We start from the raw sequence: 9,590 nt of genomic DNA, 5'->3' as shown, positions 1-9,590 counted from the left end.
GGAAATCAACCTATGGGCTTTAATGCAAGAAATGAATTTCCCCTTCACCACAACATCCCGGCTCTCCCACTCAAGGACGGGTTCATTAGGAAATCGGAACTTGACTTTACGAGTCCTACAATCAATAAAAGCATAATATGCATGCAACCAATCCATCCCAAGAATAACATCAAAATCCACCATGTTCAACTCAACAAGATCGCAAGGCAACAACTTATTCAATATGCAAACCGGACAATTTCTATACACTTTTCTAGCAACAATAGAGACACCAATGGGAGTAGATACTTCATATGACTCATGCAACAATTTCGACTCAACATGAAATTTTCTAGCAACTAAGGGGGTAAGAAAGGAAAGGGTGGCACCCGGATCAATCAAAGTATAAACATCAAGATCAAAGATTTGCAACATACCGGTCACCACATCCGGGGTCTCATTAACACCTTGTCTACCATGCAAAGCATAAAATCGATTGTCCCTTGGGGCACCACTTTGAGAAACACCTCTACCCAAAGGAGTAGTGTTAGCACTTCAGACCTTGTTGCCGATCTTGGGACACTCAAACCTCTTATGACCCACTTCTCTACATTCAAAGCAAGCACCCGAACCCTTCATGCAAGGACCACCATGCTTCCTCCCGCACTTAGGGCATACATCCATAGAACCCACTTCACCTCCCCCTTGAGGTCTAGGAACATTGATAGCAAATCCCCGGTTGACATGAGGGTTTCCTCGGCCTTGATGAAATCTAGCACCCTTAGGGAACCTATTCTCCAATCGGGCCCTCTTGGCCTCGTGCCCTCTTTTCTTCCTCAATTTCTCCTCCTCCATTTGCTCGGCATAAGTCATCAACCGAGACAAATCCATATCTCCAATGAGCATAGCGGACCGACACTCCTCACTAACCAAGTCGGATACACCCATCACAAATTTGTTCATCCTCGACCTAGAGTCGGCCACCAAGTGAGGTGCATACTTGGATAGTTGGACAAATTTGAGGGCATACTCCCTCACATTCATAGCTCCTTGCTTCAAGTTCATGAACTCCACCAACTTTGCCTCCCTAAGCTCAAGAGGGAAGAACCTATTAAGGAAAGAAAGTTTAAACTCCTCCCATAACACCACATAGCCATTACCTTTCTCACCCTTCCATTGATCAAACCAAATTTGAGCAACCCCCTTGAGTTGGTAGGCCGCCAATTCCGCCTTCTCACAGGCACCAACATCCATAATGGTCAAGATGTTGCATACCTCATCGATGAACTCTTGCGGGTCCTCATCCACCTTTGAACCATGGAAGACCGGAGGGTTCATCCTCATGAAATCTCTCACCCTTTCCCCCGGGGTGGTAGTTCGAGGAGCTTGGGCTCCTTGTTGCACTTGGTTAGCTACCACTTGTGCAAGTATAGTGAGTGCATCACGGAGCTCACCATTGGTGGGTGGCTCTTCCGGTGATCGGGCCCGTCTTCCTCTCATGTTTGGCATGATGATCTAGCAATCCAAAGAACAAGCGTTAGGGAGGAATCACCTTATCGCACTCTAAGCATGACATAGAACATGAAGAAGGGAAACCTTTCCTAAAACGTTTTGTAGCCTCCCATTCATAGTCGTGGCACGCTTCACAACCATGATTAGGACTCTACTCAACGCGGTGTGTTGGACTCCGAGGATTTAACAACCTAGTGCTCTGATACCAAACTTGTCATGACCCAAGCCTAGGGCCTAGATGTGACATGGCGAATGAGGAACCCGAAGGAACCCCAAACAAGCCTCTCAAACTTGTCATCACACTTCATCGGTCGCGGAAGTACATTCAATATTTATTTAACGGGAAATGGGGACTAAGGACAAACCATTTCAAAATGACATCATAGAACAAGAGTCAAGCTCATTTACAAAATACTTGTCCAACGCACACCTCTACATACATAGATAGGACGGGGCCATGACATACTACCGGCTCCCCTCATAGTCAAATTATAATTGCAAGCTAAAGTCTCAAAACATAGGAGTAGGAAACATAACATAGCCCTCGAATCATTGAGGACTCACCAACAACTCGGATAAGCACCGTACTAGCCACGTGAATGGAAAGAAGGATCAAGAGTAGCTCCGGTCCCTACATGGTGACATCATGTAGGAAAAATATGCGTTAGTACTTGGAATGTACTAAGTATACGGGGTGCAACCTAACAATAGACAAGGACACAATCGAAATACAAGAAATAGTTTCATAGGCATTATGAATAACAATATGAGGATGCTTGATCAAAGTGAAGTCAAAACATGTTTAAGTAAATCCATACTAATAGTAGATATCATATGTGTATGCATGATCCAACCAATCTATAACCCCAACTTAGGATGGGGGATGCCGTTCACACCCGGACACCCTGGTGGCAAGGTATAAACCCCTCACACGGTTGATGTTGGTCACACCCCAAGCATCCTAGGTGGTGAGATATAAACCTCTCACATGGTTGATGTTGGTCACACCCCAAGCATCCTAGGTGGTGAAATATAAACCTTTCACATGGTTGTCCGGTTCTTTTCCCCCGGACCGGGCATGGTCATGCAACACTTTATATAGGAAATTCCCATTAGGCTCTAATGCAATCTCACGTATGGAATGAACATATACACAAGCTTAGTTTGTCATCAACACATCTCTGGATTTCCATACATCTCATAACTTAAGCTTTAAAGCATCGATTCATCAATTCTCCATAGTTGGACATTTTGTCAAACACCTTGAAGGCATGTAATGGAATCAAAGAGCATGAAAAATAGGGTAGTAATTATGCAGCCAAACCAGTGAACAACCTACAACAACACCTTTTTAACACCCACAATACCACATGAAAATCTCCACATCCATTCCAAATTTAGGTTCAAGTTCTAGAGTCACAACATGCTCAAAACAATCACTTTTCATGTTTAAAATTCAATGTGCAGGAAATTATTACAAGGAACAAGACTAATTTATGAATCTTAACTTAAACCATGAATTAGTGAGTAGAATAGAGTCTAGGCACTATGGGTGGAAGGACCCATGAGTTCAACACCACATACCTTGAGTTTTTATGAAGGTCTTGAGAGTGTCTTCAATGGAAGCTTGGAACTTGGAGCAAGAGTCTCTTCAATCTTGAGGAAGGTTTTGGATTAGGGTTCTTGAGAGAACTTGAGAGAAAATGTGTCTAAGTATGGGAGAGGTGTTTTGGGAAATGTTTTAGAGATGAGAATTGAACTAATGGTATATAGGAAATAACATATGCCCTTTCGAAAAATGGTCCAACACTTAGAAAAAAAAATGAGGCGGGTGAACAGTAAAAACGCTCTATGGAAATTGCCTTTTCTGCCGGACAGATTTTACGAAAATGGGCATAACTTCTTCGTTCGAACTCAGAATGAGGTGAAACAAAGTGCGTTAGGTAGCTAACTCAAAGGGCTTTCCATGGATATGTTATTGGCCACCCAATAATTTTTGTGATAGGAGATATGACCCTTCAAAGTAGACCCTCGAAAAAGGCTTCACTTGGAAATTTCGGATTTTGATACGGTTGCTCTAAAATTTGGGTTAGACCCATTTCCCACTCAATTTGACCCCCTAAACAAGAATATGAAGTCGGATTTTCGAAAAATGAAACGGATTTTTATATATATATATATATAGCTAAACAAGTTTTCGGTTACTTCCGAAGCACATTTTAAAGAACTTTTTGGGTCATTTCATAGGGGTTCTGGGGTCTGGTCCACGAGACCCTACCATGGCCTGTGTGGAGGACCATAGACCAAGAAGGTCCCCATGGTCCTCAGATGGGATGATGGTCTGGACACTCAGGTCTAAGGGCTTACTGGCTGGCCTTGACGGACCCTACCATGGGCCGTGTGGAGGACCACGGACTGTGGTCTGAGGGCTAGTCTAGTGGGGCTACTACATAATTTTTCATAGACGCCCCCATGACCCGTCACCAAGACCACATCCCGTGAAGGGTCCCGTGGTTTGACTCACGGGCCTGTCGGAGTCCAACTGCCCACCACAGGCAGGTCAACAAACCGTGGTCTTTTTCACGGTCCGTGAACCCTGTTGTGGTTCACTGCTTCAGTTAAATTCTACATTTTTTTCTAGGTCTGGTTTCGAGGTATTTCATTATCTCTCCCTTGGGACCATTCATCCTCGAATGAAGACAAAACTAACTGAAATGGAGGGAAGGAACTGCAACCCGACCAGTAAACACTGAAAACTGATTATCTGACTGATCTGAGTTCCAAGAACAAGCAAATATGCTGAAAATGCATGTACAAATTGAAGGAACATGATACTAAGACTGAATTCATGCATGAATGACTGGAAAACAAAATAGGAACTATTACCACAAGCTGGAGTGGAATCGGAAGGAAAAAGGTGAGGATACTTGGACTTCATGGTTGCTTCTGCTTCCCAAGTAGCTCCCTCTACAGACTGACTCCTCCACAAAACCTTGACTGAATCGACTTCCTTGTTTATCAACCTTCTAACCTGACGATCAAGAATCTCCACTGGTACATCCTCATAAGAATGACTGTCTTTCACAGCCACACTCTCTAATGGTACTACGGATGTTGGATCACCCACACACTCTTCAAAAGCAAAATGTGAAACACCGGATGTATTGCTGCTAGTTCTGCTGGAAACTCTAACTCATAAGCCACTTTACCAATCCTTTTCAGGATCTTGTAAGGGCTTACATTTCTAGGACTGAGCTCCCCTGTCTTGTTGAATCTCATCATCCCTTTCATAGGTGACACTTTCAGGAAAACCTAATCATCAACTTGGAACTCTAGTTCCCTTCTCCTTATATCTGCATAAAACTTTTGGCGACTCTAGGCTATCTTAAGTCTATCTCTAATGAGTTGCACTTTCTCCATAACATCATGGACTGAATCTGGACCCACCAAGGCTGCTTCACCTACTTCAAACCAACCAACAGGAGATCTGTATCTACGCCCATAATATGCCTCATAAAGTGCCTTCAGAATGCTGGAATGGTAGCTATTACTGTAGGCAAACTCAACAAGAGGAAGGTGATCATCCCAATTTCCCTTGAAATCTATCACACAAGCTCTCAACATGTCCTCTAAGGTTTGAATGGTACGCTCTACCTGGACATCCGTCTGCAGATGAAATGTTATACTAAGATTAGCTTGGGTAAGAAGACCTCTCTAAAAAGACTTCCAAATATGAGTGGTAAATTTAGGACCTCTATCTGAGATGATAGACAAAGGAACCCCATGCAACCTAACTATCTCATTAATGTAAAGCTTGGCGTAGTCCTCCACCGAATCTGTAGTCTTAACCGCCAAAAAGCGAGAAGACTTAGTAACTTTGTCAATTATCACCCAAATGGAGTCATGTTGTTTGTGAGTACAAGGTAACCGTGTAATGAGGTCCATGTTGATCACTTTCCACTTTCAAGTAGGAATATCGATCTCTTGAGTCATACCATCTAGTTTCTGATGCTCTACCTTCACTTGCCGACAATTGGGGCACTTAGCCATAAAATCTGCTATATCCCTCTTCATACCATTCCACCAAAAGACTTCCCGTAGATTGCGATACATCTTGGTGGCGCCTGGATGAATAGAATATATGGAGTTATGAGCTTCTGGCAAAATACGCTGTCTCAACTCACCCACCTTAGGGACACATAATTGACCCTGATAGCGAAGTACACCATCTCTTCTTAGGAGAAAACCTCAACTCTCTGTTAGTGGACTGAACCCTTAAGTTCAAGAAAAATTGGATCACTGTCTTGCTTTTCCTTAACCTCCACTACCAATGAAGATTCTGACCCATTCTGAACTGTTACACCACTATCTGATATGCTCATAAGGCGAAATCCCAAGCGAGCAAGCCTGTGAACATCTTTTACTAGCACTTTTCTTTCTTCCTCAACATGTGCTACCCTTCCCATACATAGTCTTCTAAGAGCGCCTGCTACTACATTGGCCTTACCAGGATGGTAATGCACACTCATGTCATAGTTTTTCAGGAACTCAAGCCATCTCCTCTGGCAAAAATTCAACTCTTTCTGGGTGAACACATATTGGAGGCTCTTATGGTCTGTGAACACATTTACGTGAACACCATACAAGTAGTGTCTCCAAATCTTAAGTGCGAACACCACTGTTGCAAGCTCGAGGTCATCAGTCGGATAGTTCTTCTCATGCACCTTAAGTTGTCTAGAAGAATAAGCTATAACCTTATCTCGCTGCATAAACACACAACCCAGGTTGACTCTTGACGCATCACAATAGATAACATAATCATATGAACCCTCTAGTAGAGTCAAAATAGGAGTTGTAGTCAACTTAGTTTTTAGTTCTGCAAATCTATTCTCAAAATCATCTAACCAATGAAACTTGACCTTTTTCTGAGTCAACCTAGTTAGTGGAGTGGCTATGGATGAAAATCCTTCCACAAACCTTCTGTAATAACCTACTAGACCCAAGAAACTTTTGATATCTGTAGGAGAGGTAGGTCTGGACACTTGTTTCATTGCTTCAATTTTTTGTGAATCTACTCAAATTCCTTCGCTAGACATAATATGACCAAGAAAAGCAACAGATTGCAACCAAAACTCACATTTGCTAAATTTAGCAAATAACTGGAGATCATTGAGAGTCTGTAGAACAACCCTCAAATAACTCGCATGTTCTTCCTCATTCCTAGAGTAAATAAGGATATCATCAATAAAAACGATAACGAACAAGTCAAAATACTGCTTGAACACTCTGTTCATCAAATCTATGAAAGCTGCAGGAGCATTGGTTAGTCCAAATGACATAACTACCAATTCGTAATGACCATACCGAGTTCAGAAGGCTGTCTTCGGAATGTTACTATCTCTGACTCTAAGTTGATGATAATCAGATCTAAGGTCTATCTTAGGGAAATGAATAACACCCTGAAGTTAGTCAAATAAGTCATCCATCCTGGTGATAGGGTTCTTATTCTTGATTGTGACCTTGTACAACTGCCTATAGTCTATGCACATTCTGAGAGAACCATCTTTCTTCTTCAGAAACAACATTGGTGCACCCCACGGCGAAATACTAGGTCTGATGAAGCCCTTATCTAGAAGGTCTTTCAACTGCTCCTTCAATTCCTTCAACTCTGCTCGAGCCATTTTGTAAGGAGGAATAGAAATAGGGTGGGTATTTGGAAGGAGATCTATTCCAAAGTTGATTTCCCTTTCGGGAGGAACTGTGGGAAGATCTTCTGGAAATTCATTAACAACTGGAACCGTCTCAAGAATTGGGGTTTCGGAGCTAGAATCCTTAACGCAAACTAGATAATAGAGATAACCCTTAGAAATCATCTTTCTGGCCTTAAGGTAAGAAATGAATCAACCCATAGGCACTAAGCTACTACCCTTCAATTCTAAGATTGGTTTGTCTGGAAACTGAAAACGAACAATCCTAGTTCTACAATTTACTAAGGCATAACATGAATGTAACTAATCCATGCCTAGAATGACATCGACGTCTACCATTTCTAACTCTACAAGATCATGCTGAGGTGACTTTCTGAGAATTTGTGATAGGGAAATTCTTGTATACCCATGTAGCTATTATTGGGTCATCGACTAGAGTGGAGATTGAGAAGGGTTCTGAGAGTGTTTCTGGACTAACATTAAAGTTGTCTGCTATGAAATGAGTAACAAAGGAAAGAGTATCCCCTGGATCTAACAATTCATAAACATAGAGATTAATGACTCGCAACGTAGCAGTGATTACATCAGGAGAATCTTTTTGATCCTGGCGAGACTAAAGAGCATAGAGGTTGTTCTGACGCTAACCGCCGCCTATACCAGATGACTTACCCAGTTGAATCAGGTGACATGCTGGTGGTGCTGAAGTTGTAGACTAAGCTCTACCATTATTACCTCATTGACCCTGTTTTGAAGGACAATTCCTCAACCTGTGACAAGGCTGACCACCCCAAAACATTTTTCCTTTCTTGCGAGGCACTCACCTGGATGGTTCTTACCACACTTAGGACAAGTTGGGTAGGTTTTGGTACCTGAAACACTCCTCTGAGACTTAGAGCCTGATGCCCTACCTTTCTGATCATGTTTGTACTTGAAGGATGGAACACCAGCTGATGAATAGGCTAGGGCTAAAAATTTCTGCTAACCATGAAAGTGATTTCCACCACCCGACTTCTACTGAGAATACCCATAGTTCCCAGTCCTAGCCTTCTTTTTCTCCTTAGCCTGTTACCTACTCTTATCTCTCTCAACCTGTTGAGCATGATTCATGAGCCTAGATATGCTCATATCTTGCAGTAACGTGGCATTCTTACACTCTATTTTCACCAAGTTTGACCACCCATAAAGAAATTTATTCATCTGAGCCTTGGAATCAGCAACTATGTGAGGAGCATACCTGGAGAGTTGGGTGAACTTGAGTCCATACTCTTGGACTGTCATGCTACCTTCCCTTAATTTCATAAATTCCTAAGTCGTTGCCTCTCTTAATTCTCTTGGGAAGAACCTGTCCAGGAAGGTTTCACTAAAGTAATCCCAACTAATAGTAGCGGCATCTGTACCCCTATTTTCTTTCCACTGAGTATACTAGATATGAGCCACATCTTTAAGCTAGTAAGATGCAAACTCAGCCCGATCATTCCCAGTTACCTACATCACTTCAAAGATCTTCTTAACCTCTTCAATGATGTTTTGGGGATCCTCACCAACTTGTGATCCTAAGAACTCAGGCAGATTCATTCTAACAAAGTCTTGCATTGTAGCTGCAACTGACCCAACATTAGCATTTTCTGGAACTAGAACCCACAGATTGTTCTAGTTGGCGACACTCTGAGCCAACATCTAAATGGGATTTCAGAATTTAGCATTCGAAACTTCCTTATCTGGGACTGGAACAAGAAAATGAAGTTTTTTCCTAAAACACCTTGTAGACTCCCTCTCATTAGATGTGTTGCACTTCACACCCATGAAAAAGACTCTACTTAGTGCGTCCTTTCAGACATTCTAGGACACTTAAAATTAATGCTCTGATACCAAGTTTGTCACGCTGTGAGCTACACTTGAGATGCGGACACGGGACCTAGGATCACGAATGACCCCAAGCTAATCCTGCTGGCATAATAATAAGCATACTAAGAATAACAAACTGATGCGGATGTTTAAAACATGAAGTAAATCTGAATTGATGGGGAAATACCCGTATACTAACTAAATATATGAAATTTGAGAGTTTTAATACAAAAGAGATATCAAACTCAAATACTAAGCTAAAACTAACTATGTGTGAAACTAGCCTCTGACTGACTAGAAGTACTGGGACATGCCCCAGCTAGGTCTAGAAAAACTGAAACTAAAAGACTTAAATGAAAGATAACATGACTATTGTCCTCGTAAAATGAGGACTCACTACTGTAGCTCCGGAATTGAAGATTCGGAACTGTATATGCGTGATATGGATGCTGAGAACCTGAACATACATCACGAGAAGATGTAGCGCATACTATTCGTCAGTACTTGAAGGGTACTGAGCACACAAGATACAGTAAAGCTGAAATA

This window comes from Solanum verrucosum, unplaced genomic scaffold (assembly GCF_900185275.1).
Source record: "Solanum verrucosum unplaced genomic scaffold, falcon-dt-bn FXZP01000054.1, whole genome shotgun sequence".
Lineage (NCBI taxonomy): Eukaryota > Viridiplantae > Streptophyta > Magnoliopsida > Solanales > Solanaceae > Solanum > Solanum verrucosum.
The sequence above is the reverse complement of the archived record's forward strand: the minus strand, read 5'-3'. Positions refer to the sequence as shown.